Below are 23,777 nucleotides of genomic sequence, written 5' to 3' on the forward strand. Positions count from 1 at the left end.
TTGCTGCATCACAAAAGTCTCTTGACAAAGTCCCAACAGCAAGGACTGGGACATAAAATAATTTGACAAATAAATGGAGAATTATTATGCCTATTATGTTTAAACCCTAACTATACATTGAATGTACAATCTTTAAATGTCTAAAATTATTAACCATTTAATTTCTAATGTAATCACAAATATAAAATAATTACAAATAAGTAAACATAATTATAGTGCTTCTTTAAATGCTTTTTCATGTATTTTAAAACATTCTTGTTTCTAACTAAATAAATAAATATGAGAAAAATGGAATTTGTATTAATATTGGCCAATTTACTACAGAATCAAGCATGAAAAATCAAGATTGCTGCATCACAAGAGTCTTTTGCCAAAGTCCCAACACCAAGGACTTGGAGGTCAAATAATTTGAGCGTTTCATTGTGATGAAAGGCTTTTTGTGGAGTTTGTTTTGAGCCGCCGGACTCCAGAGGAGAGCCCGATGTTTTCTCCAAAACCTGCGTATCAGTATTCCCAGCGGCCGCTCCGTCCTCAGCGTGTACATATAAAAATAGGAGGCCTGTCATTTCACATTCATTAAGTGTGAAACTCAGAAATTAATAATGTAAAAATACACTTTTTAATTAGTCTTACATTGAGCCCAATGTACTAAAACGGGCTCGGGCTCCCAGCAGACGCTCTTAATAAAGCATTAGTGTGTGATGTGCAAGCAGTGACAGGTAGAAGGACTGAGGAGTTACTTTAAAACTCAAATCAAAATGAGCCTTGTTCTGTTTAAATGTAATTAACATCAGATCTGATCGCACATGAAGGCTGGCGGTAATATATAGAGAGGGAGTGAGCAGGGCTGTATGTATATTTTATTACGCTCTTTCATTACGTTGAATGAGTGGGTTTACATAAGCTGACTGAATGAAAGCCGTGATCCGTCATGATGGTGATCTACATATTACTTTATTTACATTAATAAGGCCAATGCGGATATTTGATATCTACATTTGATCTGGTAAAATCTCATGGGAATAAAGCTTTAAGGATGCATCAGAAGTGTATTATTTTTTAATTGTCTGATTATTTATGTGTCATATGAAATGCTAGGGGAAGTAAATCAATCATGGTTACAAATCCTTTGTGTTGTGAGGTCAAACATGTTCATTGGTGCTGAATAAATACATTTATCTTGTATTTCAGGTTGAATGTCAAATCAATCAAAATGAATTTTCTTTTTATTATCATTTTATACTTGAAAAGAAGGATTACTAATAATTAAAATGATAACAATAGCAATTATTAATATCATTTTTGACAGTTTATTATAAACATTAAAAACAAATGGGTTTAAAAATGCACTGTTAGCATGAAAAAAAATACTACAATATGTTATATAAGTAATCATTTTAATAATGTAAATATAAACCAGTTAGAAAAATAAAACACATAAAATATTTAATTATTATTTCACAATTAAAAAATATTAATAATAATTAAAATAATAACAATAACAGTTATTAAGGCTATTAACAATATTTTCAAATTAAAAAATCCTAATGGGTTTAACAATGCACTATAAATGTGAAAACTTATAGACAAAAAAAAAAATACTGCAATATTATTAATGATATTAATAATAATTTTAATAATTTAAATATAAACTGTAATAAAAAACTTTTATTATTTCATAATTTAAAAGAATGATTAATAATGAGTAAAATGACAACAATATAATTTTAATATATTAAAATTAATAAATTCTAATGAAAAACTATTGGGTTTAAAAATGCACATGTAAACGTGAAAAAGTACAAAACATCCAATGTTTCAATGATAATAATGATAATTTCAATATCTTAAATATAAACTGTAATTAGAAAAATATTGATATAAAATATCATAAATACTATAAAATTATAAAAACTAATAAAATTCAAATATAGTTTTAGTTATTCCAATGAAACAATGAATACAAAAATATGTTTAAAATAATGCATAATATAAACAAATTTTACAATAATTTGCACATATATAAATTAAATATTTTAAATGATTATTAACCATTTAATATCTAAAAGTAATCACAAATACTAAATAATAACAAATAAAAAGTAGAGATAATTATAAAGTATATGTTCAGCCCATTTTTCAATTTAAATTATTATTTATATTATTTATTATTTATATTATTAGTGATTACTTTTAGATATTGAATGGTTAATAATTTTAGACATTTAAAATTCAAAAAAAAAAAAGTCAAATGTTAAAGTCGTAATTTAAACATTAAAATGGGGAAAAAAAACACTTTATTATTATGTAATCTAAACATTAACCATAATAATAGTAATTAAATATAAGTAAAATATTTATAAATTTATTAAATTAAAATAAGTAAACAACTCAAATTATTCAAAATAAAAAGATATTTAAAAACATCATAAAACTGGGCTTTTTTTATTACTGTACTTATTAAAAAATATACAGTTTTAAAACATTATATATATATATATATATATATATATATATATATATATATATATATATATATATATATATATATATATATATATATATATATGCAATTAAATAGTTTTTAAGTTAAATCCTTTTAGACTTTTAGATGTTAAATGGTTAATAATTTGACATTTAAAATAAAAAAAGTCAAATATTAGTCAGAATTTAAATATGAAAATGGGCAAAAATACACGTTATAATTTAGTATATTTATATCTAAACAAAAACCATAATAATAGTAACAAATAACTCTAATTATTAAAAATAAAAAGACATTTAAAAACATCATAAAACTGGTCTGTTTTAATTATTAAATATGCATATAATAAATGCAATTTATACCATTTATTTGCAATATGCAAATATATAATATATATATTTTTTAATGCATACTACACGTGCATAGTGTAGATACTTATTTCTGTTAGTTGTGTATGTGTGTGTGTGTTCTGTTGGCTGTCTGACAGTGAAAATAGGACATACGTGTCTCTGTGTGTGTGTAAAGAGAGCAAATATACGACGTCCCGCTGTACTGAGACTCCTCTGAAACCCTCAAACCACCGCAGCGCTGCTAAAATAACATCACGGCCAGAAACAAAGAGCGTTTGGCCTCCGTACGGCACACTTGTACCTGCCACGCATCTCATATCACACCAATCCAGCCAGATCTGAAGCCGTTTTCACTGCGATGGAAATCACACTCTATAGCGGCTAATACGAAATAATTCAATCTTTCCTGGCGTCCTCCAAATCCCCTTGAAATATTCATGCTCAGGTTAGAGTTGACACCTCGGCACAACAGCCCACAGATGCCGGACGCTTAAGAGCAGATTAAAACTGACACTAATTATCATCAGACCAGTGTTATATAACTTAGATGCTCAGGTGAATGGCGGACCGCTGACAGATCCTGTCACTTTTGCTTAGGGGCCGAATTACGGGTGGAAAAAGGAGGCTCTGGTCTGTGCCTGCGCTCGGGATGCCTGCCAAATTGGCAGAGGATTCAGACACAACTACATCCCTTTTTTATTTAATTGAAGTGCTAATGAACGGGGAGATGGAGGCTGCCAGACTCGTGCAGGAAAAATATAATAAAAAAGAGGAGGAAAATGTGCTTTGAGAGGATCGAGAGCTGAGCTGGATGAGATTGAGGCTTTAGACTATTCATAAAACACATTTATGAGTGCTGTCATACAAACTGTACCAATGACTAAATATGCTATCCATTAGAAATTATATTACCTTGGTCAATTTGTTTGGTCAATTATTGCTTTAAATAGTCATTTACACAATACAAATGTCCAAATGATGAAGATATTGAAAAAAAGGATGCAAATTAAAGGGATAATTCACCCCAAAATGACACGTCTACCACTATTTACTCACATTTGACTTGTTCTAAACCTAAACTGAAAGAAGATATTTTAAAGTATTTTGAAAACCGGTAACCATTGACTGTCATATTATTATTGTTTTTCTAAGGAAGTCAATCAGGGTTTAAAATTGCGACCGTTTTGGTCACATAGATAAAATTTCGGGCTCATATGCGACCAAAACCAAAAAAAATGTGTTTTCTTGTGATAACAGGATTTCGTAGAGACACATTTTCCTCACGCATGCATACATTTTTGTTTGTTTGTTAGTTTGATTAGAGTTGATTTCAAATGCAATAAATCTGTTTGTATAAAACTTGTAGTAAAGGTGTTTATAATTGGTGGGTGCAACTCAATTTTGGCTGATGCGCCTACATTTTTTAAGTTAGGAGCAGCGGTGCTACCAAGCAAAAAACTTTAATTTCGAGCCCTGTCAATGTTTACCGGTTTTCAAAATTCTTCAAAATATCTTCTTTTGTGTTTATTCTCCGTTTTTAGTACTCTTATGTACAGCACTTTGATCAACTTCAGTTGTTTTTAAATCTGCTTAATAAATAAATATTATTTTCATTCATTTTCTTTTGGCTGAATTCCTTTATTTACCAGGATTTGCCACAGTGGAATGAACCGCCAACTTATCCAACATATGTTTTATAAGGTGGATGCCCTTCCAGCTGCAACCCATTACTGGGAAACACCCATACTCGTAATCACTTTGGCCAATTTAGCTTATTCAATTCACCTATAGCGCATGTCTTTGGACAGGAGCACCCGGAGGAAACCCACACTAACACAGGGAGAACATCCAAACATGCAAACCCTGCCGGGACTCAAACCAGTGACCTTCTTGCTGTACTGTAAGGTGACAGCGCTACCCCCTGAGCCACTGTGTCGCCTTATATTGTATTGTATTCACAGAAAGAAAAAAAACAAACTGGTTTGGATGTCAAGGAAATTATAAATTTTTGAGTGAACCGTCCCTTTAATACATTGTTTTCTTGGTTCAGGCAAATATGTTTTTTTCTTCAATCAACCTCAGATGGTGGTCAATATTGTTTATTTGAACTTTAAATTTTGGTTTAAATATTAGGCTCTGAATGATGTAGGCATAACAAAAGTGGGATTTTAGACAGAGAGAAACTAAAAATGATGCATCAATCAATTTTAAGGTACTTCAGGTAATCAGGTAACAATGTTTTTCTATTAAAGAGATTATTTCCCCAAAAATGAACATTTACTCTATTTATTTTCCCTAAAGTCGACCCAAAACATTTTATTGTGTTAAAAAATAGAAAATATGTTTTGAAGAAAACTGAAAACCTGTAACCGTTTTCTTTCATAGAGGGGAAAAAAACACATACCATAAAAGTGAATGGTTACTGGTTTCCAGCATTCTTCAAAATAGGTAAAATCTCAGGTTTAGTAGGTTTAGGTTTAGACGAAGTGAAGGGTAAGTAAATGATGGCAGATTTTTCAGTTTGGGTGAACTATCCCTTTAAATCAAATCCTACATTTTTCAGTTTCACAATTAATTCAAATCTTAACTTCTGGATGATGCAAAAGGAAAGAGGAGAAAGTAACCTTTTGCTCCACAATATGGGGTGGAAGAGTGTTCTAGTTTGTAGTGTGAAATTCAAAATTTGCAATTTATTCTGTGTATCACCGATAATTTATAAACTAGAACCAAACCAAGGTCAGAAGAGCAACACACAAACTGACTGAAATATGGTCATACTGTGTACTACATTGAAAAAAATTGATGATTGCAAAATTGTTGCAATCAATTTATATGTGTTGAATTTAAATGAACAAATTTGATTTAGTAATGTTCAACTTAATCTGTTGGTCTAGAATCAGCTCAAATAAAAAGTTTTCAACCACTTAACTTAAAAGAAATTTGTAAATCCAAAGATTCATCAGTGAATCATTTTATTCATTGTAGATACAACCCGGAAGCTATAAACATCAAACAAACAAAGTCTAATTTTGTTTATTTTTAGTATTTTCTGAAATACTCAGACCAGCCCGTCTGGCACCAACAACCAGGCCATGTTCAAACTAAGTCACTTAAATCACCTTCTTCCCCATTCTGATGCTCGGTTTGAACTGCAGCAGATCGTCTTGACCAAGTCTACATGCCTAAATGCATTGAGTTTCTGCCATGTAATTGGCTGATTAGAAATGTGCATTAACGAGTAGTTGGACAGGTGTACCTAATAAAGTGGCCGGAGAGGGTATATTGTTTATTGTCAATTTAGTTTAAATCACTTTCATTAAAAAGAGATCTCTAAACCTCACTTATGCCCTAGCTTAATATTGTATACAGTTATTTAACTAGCAACATATTATTTTTTTGAACTTTTTTTACATTAAATGCAATAAAAAACAGATTAAATCTTTTAAAATAATTTTAACTATACAATAATAATTCATTTACAATACACATTTTTTTAAACAATAACAAAATCATAAAAATTAATATTAACGTATTACTTATAAAAATGTCCCCATATGACACCCAGCCCTGGTCTACATATACACTATACATAACATAAACAATTAATTTCATTTCAATCTGTCATGACCCAATGGCTTTCCAGTATGTCAGATTTTGGTAAAGCGCTGCAGAATTTAACCTGTATTAACCCGGGTCAGATCCCATATGTGACACTCTGTATTTATGACCGTTAATGGGAAAGTAATTAATTCCTCATTTATAAAGAAAAAAGCAGGCGGCTGGAGGAGACGAATGGAGCAATTTAAAGACTATTAGTCAAAGTGAATAGATGAGAGTCCAGTACAAACGTCTAACACAGATCTACAGGTTACAATCACAATCTCTGATGTGATGGAGAATGTAAACTACTTTTCAGCAAGATTTTTCTCTTCATGAAGAATGATTATAAACATTTGTCTCGCAATGAAAACACAAATGACATAAAACAGATTTTTATTTAACAGAGCTTGTAACATTTGTTTCCAGTTAAGTTTTGTTCATTATTTTAAAAAGTAGTTACTGAAAGATTGAATTTTTTTTTTACATTTTAACTTACACTCACCGGCCACTTTATTAGATACACCTTCTAGCACCGTGTTGGACCCTCTTTTGCCTTCAGAACTGCTTTAATACTTCATGGCATAGACTCAACAAGGTACTGCAATTATTCCTTAGCGATTTTGGCCCATAATGACATGATAGCATCACACAGTTTCTGCAGATTTGTCGGCTGCAAATCCATGATGCACAAATCTCATTCCACCACATCCCAAAGGTGCTCAATTGGATTGAGCTCTGGTGACTGTGGAGGCCATTTGAGTACAGTTAAATCATTGTCATGTTCAAGAAACCAGTCTGAGATGATTGGTGTGTTATCCTGCTGGAAGTAGCTATCAGAAGATGGGTACACTGTGGTCATTAAGAGATGGACATGGTCAGCAACAATACTCAGGTAGGCTGTGAAATACATGATGCTCAATTGGTACTAATGGGCCCAATGTGTGCCAAGAAAATATCCCCCACACCATTACACCACCACCACCAGCCTGAACCATTGATACGAGGCATACGAGGCAGGATGGATGCTTTCATGTTGTTTTCTAAATTCTAACCCTACCATTCGAATGTCACAGCAGAAATTAAGACTCATCAGTCCAGGCAACGTTTTTCCAATCTTCTATTGTCCAATTTTTGCCTCAGTTTCCTGTTCTTAGTTGACACTTAAAATCACCTTCCTTTCCCATTCTGATGCTCGTTAAAGTAATGATAACAATTGGAATATTATTTAAAAATGTTACTTTTGCTCACATATCACAAAAAAAAAAAAAAAAAAAAGGAAAAATTATAAAGAAGGCCCACACAAAATCTGCAAAGAAATATTTTGGCCGATTTTTTTAGCCCATTACTCAATCTATTTATTTACTTAAGTAAATGTGTGCATACATATATATTTATTTATTTGTTTGTATTAATATTATTTCAGTACTACTACTACTACTACTACTAATAATAATAATAAAGTTAGTGTAAGAATAAGTTAAAGCGTTACTATTTTTATTCATACATTTACACAACTAAATATAATAAGAAATCTTATTTTTGCAAGTCACTTCAACATTTAGTTGAAATATGATTTATATAGACATAATATTATTGTTAATCACAGTCAATGGTAACACCTTATTTTTAAGGTCCCTTTAACCCATTGTTTCATTGCTCTAACATGGCAACTAATTCTCATTAGATTATACGTAGACTGTTAGGGTTAGTGTAAGTTGACATGGACTTGCAAAGTTTCTTATAGTCAGTTAAATGTCTGTCAAATGAGCAGTATCAGCATATATTAAGCAGACGGTCTACTAATACTCGAACGAGAGCAGAAAATTCAGTTTATTCTGTTTTTGACAGATATATAATTATTTAATATTATAAAAACAACTTACAAAACTGCAGATATATAAACCAGAATTTGACTTTTGTCTCTTATTATTAAATATATAAATTTTTAAATATAAATACATACAATTATTAAAGCACACATTAAAAAAAGTATTTTGCTGCTTGTTCAAACTAATTAAAATGAGTTGAAACAACACAAATCTTTTTTTTTTTTATTGGGGACAACTTAATTGTTTTGTTCAATCTACTTAAATTCGTAAAAACTATTAATTAAGTCAACTTAACTAACAATTAACTAAATTAATTTGAGTTAGGTAAACTCGAAGGAGTTGTGTGGAACCCAACATCTTTTACAGTACAGGACAAGATTTAAAGTAATAACTTATAAAAAAAATCCAAGTATAAACTAAATCACAAGCTCAGATTTCCTGACATGAGTTTTCACAGCACCCCCCCCAAAAAAACTATTATAAACGTTTTTCTTGCGACAAAAACTTAATCAATGTACATCAAACGCTCCGGTATCATCTAAATCACAGCAATGTGTCTGTGTAAATCTCTCAATGGCTCAATAAAAAGCCGCTGATTGTAATGCATCTGCTTGGTATGATATCTGCAGTGTGGTTTAAAGATTTGTGATGGTCAGAACAGATACAGACAGGACTTCATACTCAGCCGCAGTATTAAGCACATTGAGGTTTTAATGCGAGTCCGCAGTGATTGATTCCCCCTCCGGCGTTAACAGGCCTCCTAAGGTTTTGTGGAAACGCTGCTGCAATGCTTTGGGAGCGTCTGACTGGGCTTGAGCTCTTGAGATCCTGCCTGTTTCTTGTTCCTCACGCTGAAGCTTTAACTTATTCATAACTTATTAACTGTGAGCCTGGCAGACTGAATCACTCTCACTGACTCTGAGGAGAGAACAAATGTGACGGACTCCAGTAAAGCTGCTCTTTTGAGCCTTTACTCCAACTAAACAATGTGGAAACAACACAAAGGTCTCATATTGACATTGTTGCAAATCCATTTAGCGACTCTGCATAATGACTATTGACACACTATTGACAGACTTTACATTAACTGGACTGTTCTGACTATTTAGAGACTCACATTAATCCCTATTGATTAAAAATGCATTGATCAGTAGTGTCCAACATTATATTTATTTTATAATCAGGATTCGGTTTATTCACTATGATTAATTTCATATTGATGTTGTTTAATGTTAAATGTTAATGTATTCTATTTTTAGTATTACTATATTATTATTAATATGCAATCACATAATATTCTAGAATTGCTCATAGTCTAGGTATTAAGGTTTGTATCTATACAGAAACCTAAATGGCTGAACAATATATCGTTTGAGCATCAATATTTTAACGCATGTATGCACAATAGTCACATTGCAGGATTAGATTATTTATTAAAGATTAAAATATGCAGATTTTAATAAATATATATATATATTTTTTTAAATTATTTATACAATGATGACCATGTTATTTTATGTTTAATTGTTTAATTTCTATACTGAACACTGCTAGACTCCCATGTTTAGTTAACTTTTTATTTAAAATGGGGATGAATTTATTTATGCTTGTGATTTATTGTATGCGTAGAAAAAGACTTGATCATCCATGTTGATGTAAATTAATTTTTAAAAAATCCAAATAGAGCTTTATAAATCATCTGTAGAAATTATAGACATATCACAGCAAAGCAAAATATCTCATGTCAGATTTTTCCCATACCATGCAGCCTAACTTTGAGTTATTTATTTCTCTATTTATTTATTTAGTTATTTAATTTCTGGAAAACTTGTTGAAAATGTTGAATAATATATACTAAAAATTACAATAATTAACATCCGACTGTTCTTTAAGGAAAAATTCCCCAAGATTATCTAGTATATACTATATACACTCACTGTCCACTTTATTAGGTATATCTTATTAGTACCAGGTTGGACCCCCGTTGCCTTCAGAACTGCCTTAATCCTCTGTGACATGGATTCAACAAGGTACTGGAAATATTCCTTAGAGATTTTGCTCTATATTGATAAGATAGCATCACACAGTTGTTGCAGGTTTGTCAGCTGCACATCCATGAAGTGAATCTCAAAATGCCAAAATCCCAAAAATGCTCTATTGGATTTTTGATCTGGTGACTATAAAAACCATTTGAGTTCAGTAAACTCATTGTCATGTTCAAGAAACCAGTCTGAAATGATTCACGCTTTATGACATGGCGCGTTATCCTGCTGGAAGTAGCTATCAGAAGATGGGTACACTGTGGTCATAAAGGGATGGACATGGTCAGTAACAATACTCAGGTAGGCTATGGTGTTGACATGATGCTCAATTGGTACTCATGTCCCTGAAGTGTGCCTATAAAATATTCCCCACACCACAACACCACCACCACCACCACCACCACTACCACCAGCCTGAACTGTTACTACAAGGCAGGATGGATCCATGCTTTCATAATGTTGACGCCAACTTTCGACCCATACCATGCCGCTCACTGGATATTTTCACTTTTTCGAACCATTCACTGTAAACCCTAGAGATGGTTGTGCATGCAAGTGCCAGTAGATCAGCAGTTTCTGAAATACTCAGACCAGCCCATCTAGCACCAGCAACCATGCCACGTTCAAAGTCACTTAAATCACCTGTCCTCCCCATTTTGATGCTCAGTTTAAACTGCAGCAGATCGTCTTGACCATGTTTACATGTCTAAATGCATCGAGTTGCTGCCATGTGATTGACTGAAATTTGCGTTAACAAGCAGTTGGACCTGATAAAATATATATAGATAAAGTAATACATGTATGTATGTATGTATGTATGTATGTATGTACGTATGTACGTATGTACGTACATATATATATATATATATATATATATATATATATATATATATATATATATATATATATATATATATATATATATATATATAGTAAACAATTCCTTTAAATTACCAAAGGCATACATCCATTTAATAAAAATCATTTTAACTCACCCTTTAGTTTATTAAAGATTTATTTGTAAAAAGTAAACAAAACAAAAAAAAGTAAGCAATAAAGGATCATTTTGTAACTATAAAATGTATTGTCATTACAGTTGACACAAAATAATCATAAGTAAATATATCTTAAATTAAAAGACTTAAAATCAATTACTGTTTTAAAATTTTTTATTAAAATTGGTTTCCTTAAATTTTAAACAAGCTTTTGGTCTCATTTTACTTGATTTTTTAAAATAAAATCATCAGATAGATAGACAGACAGACAGACAGAAATACATTTTCTTTTCTTTTTTTACACTTTCTTTAAAGCCACAACCCTGCAGACTCATCAATACCACATGCATTCACACGTCCTCACACTCAAACAATTTTGGAAATACACTTCAATAAATTACAAATCACCTATCAGAATACTGAGAGGCATTTCACTGTTGTCAGCTCCACCTTTATCTGTTGTCTGATGAGAGAACTTCTCAGATATAACGCCAGCAACACAACAGCTGTGTGTGAAATAAAAGCATTGACCACGCCAGAGCCTGATCAAGAAACAACCACAGCATCTGTGTGTGTGTGTGTGTGTGTGTGTGTGTGTGTGTGTGTGTGTGTGTGTGTGTGAGGCAGGATTCCTGTCAGTTTGTGTTGCGCTCTCTCCAATCGCTCATGGGACCTGGTTGAGACCGCCTGCAATCGGCCCACTCGAGACCATCACAGCTGTCAGATAAAAATCAATTGAATTTTTAAGGGCTTTAAAGTAAATATTTAATTCTTGCCTTGGGAACCAATTAAGTGCGGAGAGTGAAAGTGGCAGGCACTGGTTGAACTGGAGCTGCACTGGAAGCAGCTGGTGAGCAATGGGGATCAAATGAGGAGCATGCAAATCTGCGGCGCCGCGTTCGCTCTCAATTACGTATTGATGTTTTAAAGATGCGCCAAACTCTGAGTGGCAGGAAGAGGCTGGAGAGCTCCAGAAAAGGTGTGTATTGCACAGCGAGCTGCTGCTAGCTTGTTTACCGTGCGCGTTTGTTGCTATTTGCTTTGTGGCTGATGTAAGTCCCGCAGGATCGAGTCGGGCATGTCGGAGCAAGCTCACAACAAGAGGAGGCCCAAACAACTGTGTGCGCGTGTATGTGTGTGTGTATGCATGACAGAGGAGTATAAAACGCTATAGATGTATGTACATTTCTGGCAGATTTTTCTGAAGCATTTGTGGTTGTCATACAGTTTTCAGAGATATTTCTGAAGGGAAAACTCAGTCAGAGAAGAAAAAAACTCAAATCACACCTGAGAGCCAGTGGCAGCAAATGTGGTGCAATAGTGTGTCAATCAGAGGTGTGGACTCGAGTCATGTGACTTGGACTCGAGTCAGACTCGAGTCATGAATTTGATGACTTCAGACTCGACTTGACAAAATATGAAAAGACTTGCAACTCGACTTGGACTTGAACATAAATGACTCGGACTTTCACTTGGACTTGCGCCTATTGACTTGTAAAGACTTGCTACTTTCTATAAAAAGCCCAAAGATAAAAAGTATGTTGACAGAGCGCTCTATCTCTGTGTGTGTGTGTGTGTGACAAAAAGCATGCGCGCATACTTTCGACCACTAGCGCTTTGTGGCGCACTTCCGTGTTTTTGCACCAGCGGGAAATTTGAAGATGCCATTTTCATTCTGACTCGGAGAGTGAAATAAACACATCCGCGATCTGCTCCTTTTGTTTTATTCAGCGGATTTACAACGTCTATCAAAGGTAAGAGACTTTACTACTCGCAATGTGTTACTGTTGTGCAAAAGCATTGTTTTACTGTTGTGCATAAGTCAATGAACTTCAGTTTTTTTAACCAAACTTACCCTCTCCTCATTTATTTCACATAATTATGAATGAACATGGCTGTAATTTATGTTTTTGCACTTGGTCGTTTGTGTCAATGCGCATATTATGTTTTATTTTTGTGTTTTGCCCATCCTCTGACAGTATTTTCTAACTATTTAATTAGTAGTAATAATAATTACATGCCATAATAACTAGATATATATAATTTATTTTTAAAGCTCTTAAAACTGTGAAAAAAGTGTTTTGTTATTTTTTGGTAACATTTTGCAATAAAGTTTTTTTAGTTAATCTATGTACTAACATGAACTAATAATGAACTATACTTTTAAACCTTTATTAATTATAGTTTAACATTTACTATTGCATTATTACAATTTAAAGGTATGCTTGTTAACATTAATGTTAATGCACTGTGGATTAACAAAGGTTAACCAATAATTTTATTTCCATTAATTAATGAATACTGTAATGATTTGTAACTGTACTTCACTGCATTGTTTGTTCACATTAGTACATAGATAAACTTAATTAATTAATACAACCTTATTGTAAAGCGTTACCTTTTTTATATTTTGGATTGATACTATTAATTTTATTTAGTATTTAAAACCTTAAAAGTATTTGTATTATTGTTGATGTTATGCCTCTTAGCAATATTTTAGTCCTCTACATGGTTTTTAATTAAATTTTTTTTGTGAAATTGTAATGTAATGCGTCTATATTGTTGAATTTCTGTTTGTTTGTTTTTCTGTATTTCCCCCTCTATATTTAAGGCTTATCTACTATTTTTAAGGTACTTTAAACCAACCATCTAATAAAAAATACAATTGACAATCACATTTCGTTTCATGAGTGTCTTTGTTCCTGTTTTGTAGGACTCTTATTTTAACAGATTTCATTGGAAAACACTTGACTGATCATTCAATTAAAGTTTTGCCTTTATTATTCCATCACTCAATGAGATCATTTAATTGTGAGTTGAATTACTCCATTTGTAATTGTTTTTAAATAAACTAAAAATGAAGACTTGTTTTATTCAGTTTGTTGAATTTGAACTCTACATATTAAAAGATATTTAAAACCACTATGAATGTATTTAAGCTAATATTTAAATTTATATAACTGTTTCACTGTGGGTATTTCTATTTTAATTTATTTAGCACATTTATTGCCTATTCAAACATGAAAACAAGTTTTAGATAATTTGTGGCTCTAATAAATTGTTAAACATTACAATATCCCTGCAGAAAAATCCAGCTTAAACCAGCCTAGGCTGGTAAGCTGGCTTTAGCTGGTCGACCAGGCTGGTTTTAGAGGGGTTTAGAGGGGCCTAGGCTGGTTCAAGCTGTTTTTTTCAGTAGGGATTTTTGACAAAATGGTCTAAAATGATAGTTTACAAGTGCCTAAGTGGGATTTGAACCCCGTTCTTTATGAAAAGTAAGAAAAATCTGATTGGCTCTGACATTACTTTCACCAGTGGGCAGGTACTTCAATCTGATTGGCTGGTCTCTCGTGCACGTATTCAGTCTCACTGCGTTTGCTTGACTTTTGTCCACACTGGCGCCTCAAACCTTTCCTGCTTTTGCTCTCCAGAGATCCTCCTGGTAAATTGATTATTCCAGAATGTTTATATGGTTTATCAATGTTGATAATGGTTTCCTTATTTTTATCACAGTTACATTTCTGCTTGCGTTAGTTATATTTTTGTTTAAATGTTTTTTTATTTGATTAGTATGGTACACCTTTCGGGTGATTAATAATTGTTTGTAAAACAAAATGCATTCTTTACATCCAACATCTATTCTCTGTGTCTTTAAGTGTTTGTAACTGGAAATATCTCATCATAAAACATACAGCCAAAATGTTATGGTTTATTAGATTAAAAATTTAATATGTAAGTCTATTTTAGTATTTTGGTTATTGTGAATAAATAGTGCCTCAATATAAATCATAGCAAAAAGCACGAAAGGAAGAGGAAACACAAGACTCAAATTCTGTATATATTCTCTGAGAGCACGCAGGAAAATGTGTGCGTGAGCAGTGCATATTTGAGAGCGAGAAAATTTGCGCGTGAGCAGCGTATATTTCAGAGCTCGCAAGCAGTTTTGTCCACAGAGGAAATCGGTGCACGAGCGTCACACAAGGTAGAGAGCAAAGTTCTTCATTGTTATGTGAAGAAAACAACCTTAATTTTTGTATAAAGTAGCCTACTTCATTGAGAATATGTGCCACAATTTTACATTGCTGCTAGACAGATTTGCATCTTCATCTCTTCAGCACACACGAGATTCAATTGACAAAATACCAAGTTCACTCAATTTTACTTTGCAGCATATACAGGAGTTGTTGGTCTACTGCTGCCTTATTGAGGTCGTTTATGTAGTTTTAGTTAATCACAAGTTGATCACAGAAGACATAACATAGCACAACTAAACTTAATGAACTAGACAGCAGTAGACCTGCAATTTCTGTGTGATGTGAGGCAAAATGGACTCTATTGTAGTGGAACTCGTTCTTGTGCAATGTGCTGTGTAGACAAGATGCAGCACTGTTTAGCACTTTTTCAGAAAATTACATTTGTGTTTTTATATATCTGAGCAATGTTCTTTCATAAAAAAAGGTTTGTTTAATAAATACAGATCTTACAACCATACATAATCTGTTTACAGTTCATTTTTCTGTTAAAAAGACTCGAAAAGACTCGAAAATCAAACTATAGGACTTTGGACTTGACTTGAGACTTGTTGCCTTTGACTTGGGACTTGACTCGGGACTTGCCTGTCTTGACTCGGGACTTGACTCGGGACTTGAGGGCAATGAATTGAGACTTACTTGTGACTTGCCAAACAATGACTTGGTCCCACCTCTGGTGTCAATGCAGCATTTCTGAACACAGCTTTCTATGGAAGATGTTTCACAAAATAAAATTTAAAATTTAAGAAAACAAACTAAAAAAGGTATTTATTCAATTGTCCAGTGGAATTCTATCTTTACTATAAGTAAGGATGTAACAATATTGTAAATACCGTCACACCGCAATGATAATTTTTTTCAATATTACCATAGGCGCATGACTCAATAAAACTATATTTCTGAGAAAAGTTTGCTTAGGCGAATGAAGCGAACGGGAGGTAGCGGGAACTACAATTCCCATCAGCCTAGGCGTGGCCATCATCCTTTGCGGTCTGTTGTCACTACAGATCCAGTAATGCGGAAATGGAGTGTGTTGCTAGTAGCGGGGAAGAAAAAGAGCTGGAAATGATTGAACCTAAAGCGGGTTTTAAATCGGATGTGTGGAAGCATTTCAGTTTCTTTCTAAAAAGATACAAAAAAGGAGAAAAGGGGACAAAGAAAAAAACAGTATGCAGGCACTGCCAGACTGTGGTGAAATATAAGTCGGGGAATACGACTAAAAACAGTCATGGAGATTACAGAATTGCACTGTTCAGATTGATGCAGACATTGACTTATACCGCAAAGAGTCCTCTATCTCACTCATGGCTTGTCCTCTCAAGTAGTGGAAAGACAATGCACAGCGTTACCCACTGCTGTCAACCTTGGCTAAATCATATCTCTCTGTCCCAGAAACCTCAGTCCCAAATGAGAGGGTTTTTTTTTTTCTGTTGCAGGGGACATTGTAAATGCTCAGAGATCCCAGCTTTTGCCAGATTATATTTATATGATAATATTCCTTAAAAAAAAACCCATCTCTATCTAAGTGAGTGAGTGATTAAATGTTGAATGTGATGAGTTTTCAACAATACTAAATTGAAACTTTATTTTTTTATATGGTTTAATAGTTTTTTGTTATTAAAATTGAAAAATTGAAGTTCCTGTTATAAAACTTACAGATAGATGGCTAATTTGTATGTCATTGATATGTTCAGTGCTAAGGTAAATAAGTACTTTTGGCACTTTTTTCGAGTCTTTTCATTAGTTTAGTTTTCCTGTAAATTACTCAATAAATACCGTACTGTGCCATTCATACCGAGGTAATACCGTACCGTGAAATTCTGATACCGTTACATCCCTAACTATAAGTATATATTTAATAGACTTATTTTTTTTTTGGTAAGCTCAGTCGGAATAGAAATAAATTAAATCACACCTGAGGACCACTGGCTGCAAATGTAGTGCAATACAATCCAAAATGTGATGTTTGCCGCTTTGCAGGAGATTTTTTTGAGGGAAACTTAATTGTTTTATGTTCAGTCGAAATTGAATTCCTTTTACTTAATGGGCTCTATTTTAACAATCTTGTCACAAAGTGTAATGTGCAGAAGCATTAAGAGCATGTCCGAACCCACTTTTGCTATTTTAAGGACAGAAAAATTCAATTTGCGCCGTGGCGCATGGTCTAACAGGGTTGAGCTTATTCTCTTAATGAGTTATAGGTGTCTTTTGAGAATAAACCAATCAGAGTCTCATCTCTCATTCCCTTTAAGAGTCAGTTGTGTCGCGCCATAGAGCATTTGCTATTTACATTGCAGACTTTGTAAGTGGAAAAACTGAGTGCTTCAACAGAGAGAAAACAGTGAAACAGAGCATCTGCAGCGTGAGAATGAGCCCACTCATTCTTTACTTTCTTCCACTGAGAAACATGTTGCACGCACAGACATGCATTAGCCTACATAATTATTTTGTTTGTTAAGCGCAAAGATTTGTGTCAAAACTATTTCTAAATTCAGCTCTAATTTCCAGCAAACGAATAAATGAACAATAATAACAAAGTGTGGTCAATAAACTGAGTTATATCCAAATACACATGCTGTGCCCCATATGGTCTAAAACCTGACAGGTGGACAAATCTAAGCTTGTTTTTAATAAAGCAAATATAAACATGGATATAATAAATAATACTACTACTAATGATACCATTATACAAAAGCAAATGGTTATGAATAAACTGAAAAAGTAAATGAAGAAGTAATGAAGAAGGCATGGAGGCAGTGGTTTTTATATTGATGTAGAAATATAAAATAAAAGTAAAATAACATTTTTGTAATACTTTAATCTTTTAATTCTTTTTCATTTGTAAAGATATTTGCGTATTGCTGTGCATCCTGTTTGTATTAAGCTATGTGTAAGAGAGGCGCACAATTAACGTGCTCTGCGCTGGACTTTAGACCTCCTTTTAGTTGGTCAATTGAGCAGTCTATTTTAGATCTTGAAAAATAGCAATGCGCTTTAACACACCATCTTTTTTAGACCATAACGCCTATGGGCGCACATGAGCCCAAATGCATTTGCCATTGAAACAGCGCGCTGCAAAACGTAAAAACGACACTTGCGTCAAACTGAAATTATCAAACAACATTTGCGTCACATCTTGCAACGGGTGTATGATAGGGCCCAATAGATTTTTGTTGGGACGACATGAATGAATTTGTGGAACTCTGCTTTTTTTTGTACAATGTAGTGCAGAGTTGTCAAACTCAATTCCTGGTGGGCTGCAGCCTTGCAGAGTTTAGTTCCAGCTCTGTTTCAACATACCTATCTGTAGGGCGGCATCCAAAATCACCTACTACTCAGTAGGAACCGCATTAGAATTTAAACGTACTACTCTGCCTTTATAAAAGTACATTCTATACAGTATAAATGCAAATAGTATGAAAAGGATGGATGTACTACATCCACCATTTTATCATCATCACTTGACTCACCTGACCAATAATTGACTTCACTCTTAATCATGAATTCTTTCGCTGTGCATCATGGGATAGGGTGGTGTACATCTGATGCAAACTTCAGAATTTCACTGGAGGTAGTAGGCCATAGGGGTACTTCTCACATATGTTTTCCAAATTCTGTGAATTCGGATGTACTACTCAGCTTGCATACTGATTTTAGTATGCGATTTCGAACGCAGCTTAGGTTTCAAACAAGCCAAAGATTCAATGAGTTTGATCATGTGTTTAATTAGGGTTAGAACTAAACTGTGATGAGCTGCAGCCCTCCAGGAACTGAGTTTGACATCTGCGGTGTAGTGCGTCAATGCAACATTTATGAAACACAACTTTGACATTTCTTTCCCAGAGATGGGCTGCAGCTGGATAGGCATCCGCTGCGTAAAAATGTGCTGGATAAGTTGGCGGTTCATTCTGCTGTGGCGACCCCGGTTTAATAAAGGGACTAAGCCGACAAGAAAATTATTGAATAAACTTTGACATTTCTATGGAAGCTTGTTTTACAGACTAATAATAAAAAAAGAAGTTCAATAAATAAAAAAATAAACAGATAAAAAAACATTGTTGGATAACTGTCCAAATGAATTCTGACTTTATCTCAAACACTTTTTCTTTGGAAGTCAGCATCTAGAATTCCTAGGTTTGACATTTTTCTCTGAATTTTGAGTTTAAAAATTGAAAATTTGACTGTCTATAAAATCTCGCAATTTTGATCTCAGAATTCTTTACTTTTTTTCTGCCTTCATTGTCTACAAACTCAATATTTTTGATTGTCATACAGTTTTGACCAAAGAAAGAAATAAAAAAACTGAACTCACACCTGAGAACCAATGGCAGCAGATCTGGCACAATAGTGTTTCAATGCAGTATTTCTGAAACACAACTTTGGAAACTATTTTTATAGAATTTCTATGGAAGCTTGTTTTACAAAATAAAAAAGCTATATCTTTCTTTATCTCACTTTTTCTTAATTCTGCATTTAGATTTCACAACTTGAATTTTTTTTATTCAGTCTACATCTTACAAATTTGAATTTTTTCTAAAAAAAAAATACTTTTATTAGTTTATTTTTTGTTTAATTCACATCTCAGAATTTTTTTTCTATCGTCTACAATTTCTATTTACATTTCAGAATTGAAATGCAGATGCTGCAGCTCGCAATAGCAGGAGGCCCAAACTGTGCCTTCACTGGCATTTGTGTGAAAGTTTTCATGAAGAGGATGTTATAAAGCTATAGATTCACATAGACACACACACTTTTTCAGCTCAGTCAGAAATAAAAAAAGTTATATATATATAACTGTATGTATATATATATATATATATATATATATATATATATATATATATATATATATATATATATATATATATATACACAACTGAAGTCAGATTTATTGGCCCCCCTTTAATTTTTTTTATTTTTTTATTTTTATTTTTTTCCCAAATGATGCGTATCAAAGCAAGGATTTTCACAGTATGTCTGATAATATTTTGTCTTCTGGAGAAAGTCTTATTTTTAAAATAAATTCTGAGTTTACATCACACTTTTTCCCTCTGAAATACTGTTTTATGGTTTTCTCGAGTTTAAATCTTGCAAATGTGACTGTCAATAAATTTAATTCTGTGTTTTGTCAAAACACACAGTTTATGTCTCATAATTCTTAGTAATGTGATGTTTTTCATCTAACAAATTTGTAAAAAAAATAATAATAAATGTCTAAATTTGAATCTTGTCAATTAAATCTTGAAAACTAGACTTTTTGTTTCTGAATTAAAATATATATATGACTTTTTTTATCTCAAAGCGCTGATATTTTCCTCAGTTTTTATCTTAAAAATCTTAGTTTACATTTCACAAATCAGGCTTTATTATCAGAATTTTTATTACTTTTTTAATTAGATTTTTTGTGCCAGAAATAAGCTCTATATTAATTTCAAAGCTTTATATAAAGGCACCTCATCAATAAATATGCCTTAAATAAGACTTCACAAAACCTAAAATTCTACTACTTAAACTGCTGAACAACTTTTATTTCTTTCAGCTGTCCAGTAATTGCTGATGCAGTCCGTTGTGTTGAGTGTAATGTGAGAGGTGTGTGATTGAGTCAGTGAGTGCTCTTACCGTGTGTTTACAGCGTTTCCCTCAGTCTCTCTTGAGTGCTGATGCCCTGGAGGTGGAGGGACTTCACCACAGCAGGAGCTGCTCTCCACCAAACCTCCTCTTTAACCCAACAGAATGCTGTCTAATCCAACAGTTCCTCCACACGGACCCCAGATACCTGATTAAATGTGGGAGGTGAAGGAGAGAGTGAGACGGGACACAGAGAGAACTATGACTGACTGAAGCACTTTTGACTACAGCTCACAATTTTGACTCTTTTTTTTTTTTTTTTTTTTTTCCTCAGAATCCCCTTTTTAGGATTTTACAATATTTTTTTTCTGCCATGAAACTCATAAAAATATCAATAATAAAGTTAAATACAACTTTATGCATCACAATTTTAACTTTATTTTCTATTGTACTGTAAGGATACATGTTGCCGTTTACATGATTTCTCTGAATTCTACACTCAGTATTTTTACACTTCAATTTCACAATTTTTATTTTACTTTTTGCAAGAGATTTTCTGACTTTTTTCCACTAAAAGGTCTGAGTCCCTTAAATCCTGAGTATTTTTTTCACATCATGGAATATGACGGCAGCCACAGGACAATGACGCCAGTGCACTCACCACACACCAGCTATAGGTGGAGTGGAGAGACAGTGATAGAGCCAATTCAGTGGATGGGGATGATTGGGAGGTCATTATGGGTAAAGGCCAGGATACTCTACTCTTATGACCCCTACTCTTTATGAGAAGTCCCATGGGATTTTTAATGACCACAGAGTCAGAACCTGGGATTAAAGTCTCATCTGAAAGACAGTGCTCACTGACAGTATGGCATCCCCTTCACTATACTGGGGTGTTAGGACTCACACAGCCCCCTGCTAACCACTGAGCCACCATGCTGCTTGAATTCTAATTTTTTTTTTCAAATCTGTTTTTTATTAACTTCATAAGAAATGTATAATTTTCCGAAAAAATATTAAATAAATATTTATCAATTAACTAATTATTAAATATCTAAAACATTAATAAATAATGATATATTTGCAACTACTCATTTCAAACTTAGGACTTTTCCCCTCAGAATTCTTATTATATATTTTGGAATTCTGTTTCTATTAATGCCATTGGGAAAAAAAAGCCTAAACATACATAAATAAATAAATCAAATCAATAATTTGTACATTTAAAAAGTTTAATTGGAGTTGTATAACAACCATATACTTAGAAAAAGTCTGAATTTCAAATTGTTTTCTCAAGTATTGTTATTTTCCATTTTGGGGCTGTATTTTATGTCTTGATATATATTTTACATCATAAATTACATTTTTACACTTTTTACTTCAGAAATCTTACTTTTCCTCAAAACTCATTTTTAAAGCCACAACTAAATGTTTCACTAGAGGTTTCAAAAAGTTAATTTTAGGATATTTTTAAGACCACTATGAATGAATATACAGGGCTAAACGCTTGTTTTAAAAAAAAAAAAAAATATTCCAGTTAGGATAGATTTACACTTGCCCTATCAAAAAACCATTACCAAGAATAGAAGAAAACATAGCAGTCAATTACTTCAGTCTACAATAATAATAATTTAATAATAAAAATATAGGTCAGGTCAGTATCCTCAGCAGTAAAAAAAATGGAGAACTTTTAAGCAAATGTTACTGCAAGGAAAGTAATCAAATCCTACTTTTAAATAAAACATTTTATTGAGATGGATTGTTGATGATTGTATGGGTCTTAATAGCCAGATTGGGTCGCTTTACATGAACAAAGGAAAATTAAGACCAGTTAAAAAAAAAGATTTAAGATCTACAACACAATGTTTCAGTAGATTTAAGACTTTTTAAGGCCTAAAATTTAGCTTTTAAGCATTAGAACTATTTAAGACCCCCTGGACACCCTGTATATACTATATATATATACAGTTGAAGTTAGAATTATTAGCCCCCCTGAATTATTTTCCCCCAATTTCTGTTTAATGGAGAGATTTTTTTCAACATATTTCTAAACATAATAGTTTTATTAACTCATTTTTAATGACTGATTTATTTTATCTTTGCCATGATGAAAGTAAATAATATTTTACTAGATCTTTTTCAAGACACTTCTATACAGCTTAAATTGACATTTAAAGGATTAACTAGGTTATTTAGGTTAACTTTAGGCAAGTTATTGTATGACGATGGTTTGTTCTGTAGAATCTCGAAAAACAAAATATGCTTAAAGGGGCTAATAATTCTGTCCCTAAAATGTTTTTAAAAAATTAAAAACTGCTTTTATTCTAGCCGAAATAAAACAAACAACACTTTCTCCTGAAGAAAAAACATTGTCAGATATACTGTGAAAATGTCTTTGCTCTGTTAAACATCATTTGGGAAATATAAAAAAAAATTAAAAGGGGGGATATTAATTCTGACTTCAACTGTATATATATATATATATATATATATATATATATATATATATATATATATATATATATATATATATATATATATATATATAGTAAATATGAAATATGTATTTTATTAAATGTATTGCAAAATTTTTAATAATAATTATATTTGAATTGTAAAAAAGATGCTTGTAATTCAGAGATAAATAAATCTACAACATGTAGTCTTCCTAAAATATAGCAAGGCGAGGCAAGATTATTTATATAACACATTTCATACACAGTGGAAATTCAAAATGCTTTAAATAAACAGGAATAAAATAGATTAAAATGTGTTAAAACAAGTTATAAAAGAATACAAAAAAGAAAAGACAGACACGGTGTGATCTGTGGGACGCAGCACAGAGCTTATTCAGTAAAGGCAGAGCTAAACAGATGT

At 32.5% G+C, this 23,777-nt stretch overlaps 1 long non-coding RNA gene across 14 annotated transcripts in view; it reads right to left on the reverse strand.

Moving 5' to 3' along the window:
* Window positions 1–23,777, reverse strand: part of LOC137496776 (uncharacterized) — an 87,924-nt gene that overhangs the window by 24,523 nt on the left and 39,624 nt on the right. For all 14 annotated transcript variants that reach the window (XR_012388176.1, XR_012388177.1, XR_011017355.2 and 11 more), the window contains one exon: window positions 20,952–21,108. This is a non-coding gene — a long non-coding RNA (uncharacterized lncRNA). The remainder of the gene's footprint in view (window positions 1–20,951; window positions 21,109–23,777) is intronic.

The sequence above is a fragment of the Danio rerio genome, chromosome 12 (genome assembly GCF_049306965.1).
Source record: "Danio rerio strain Tuebingen ecotype United States chromosome 12, GRCz12tu, whole genome shotgun sequence".
NCBI classification, from domain to species: Eukaryota; Metazoa; Chordata; class Actinopteri; order Cypriniformes; family Danionidae; genus Danio; species Danio rerio.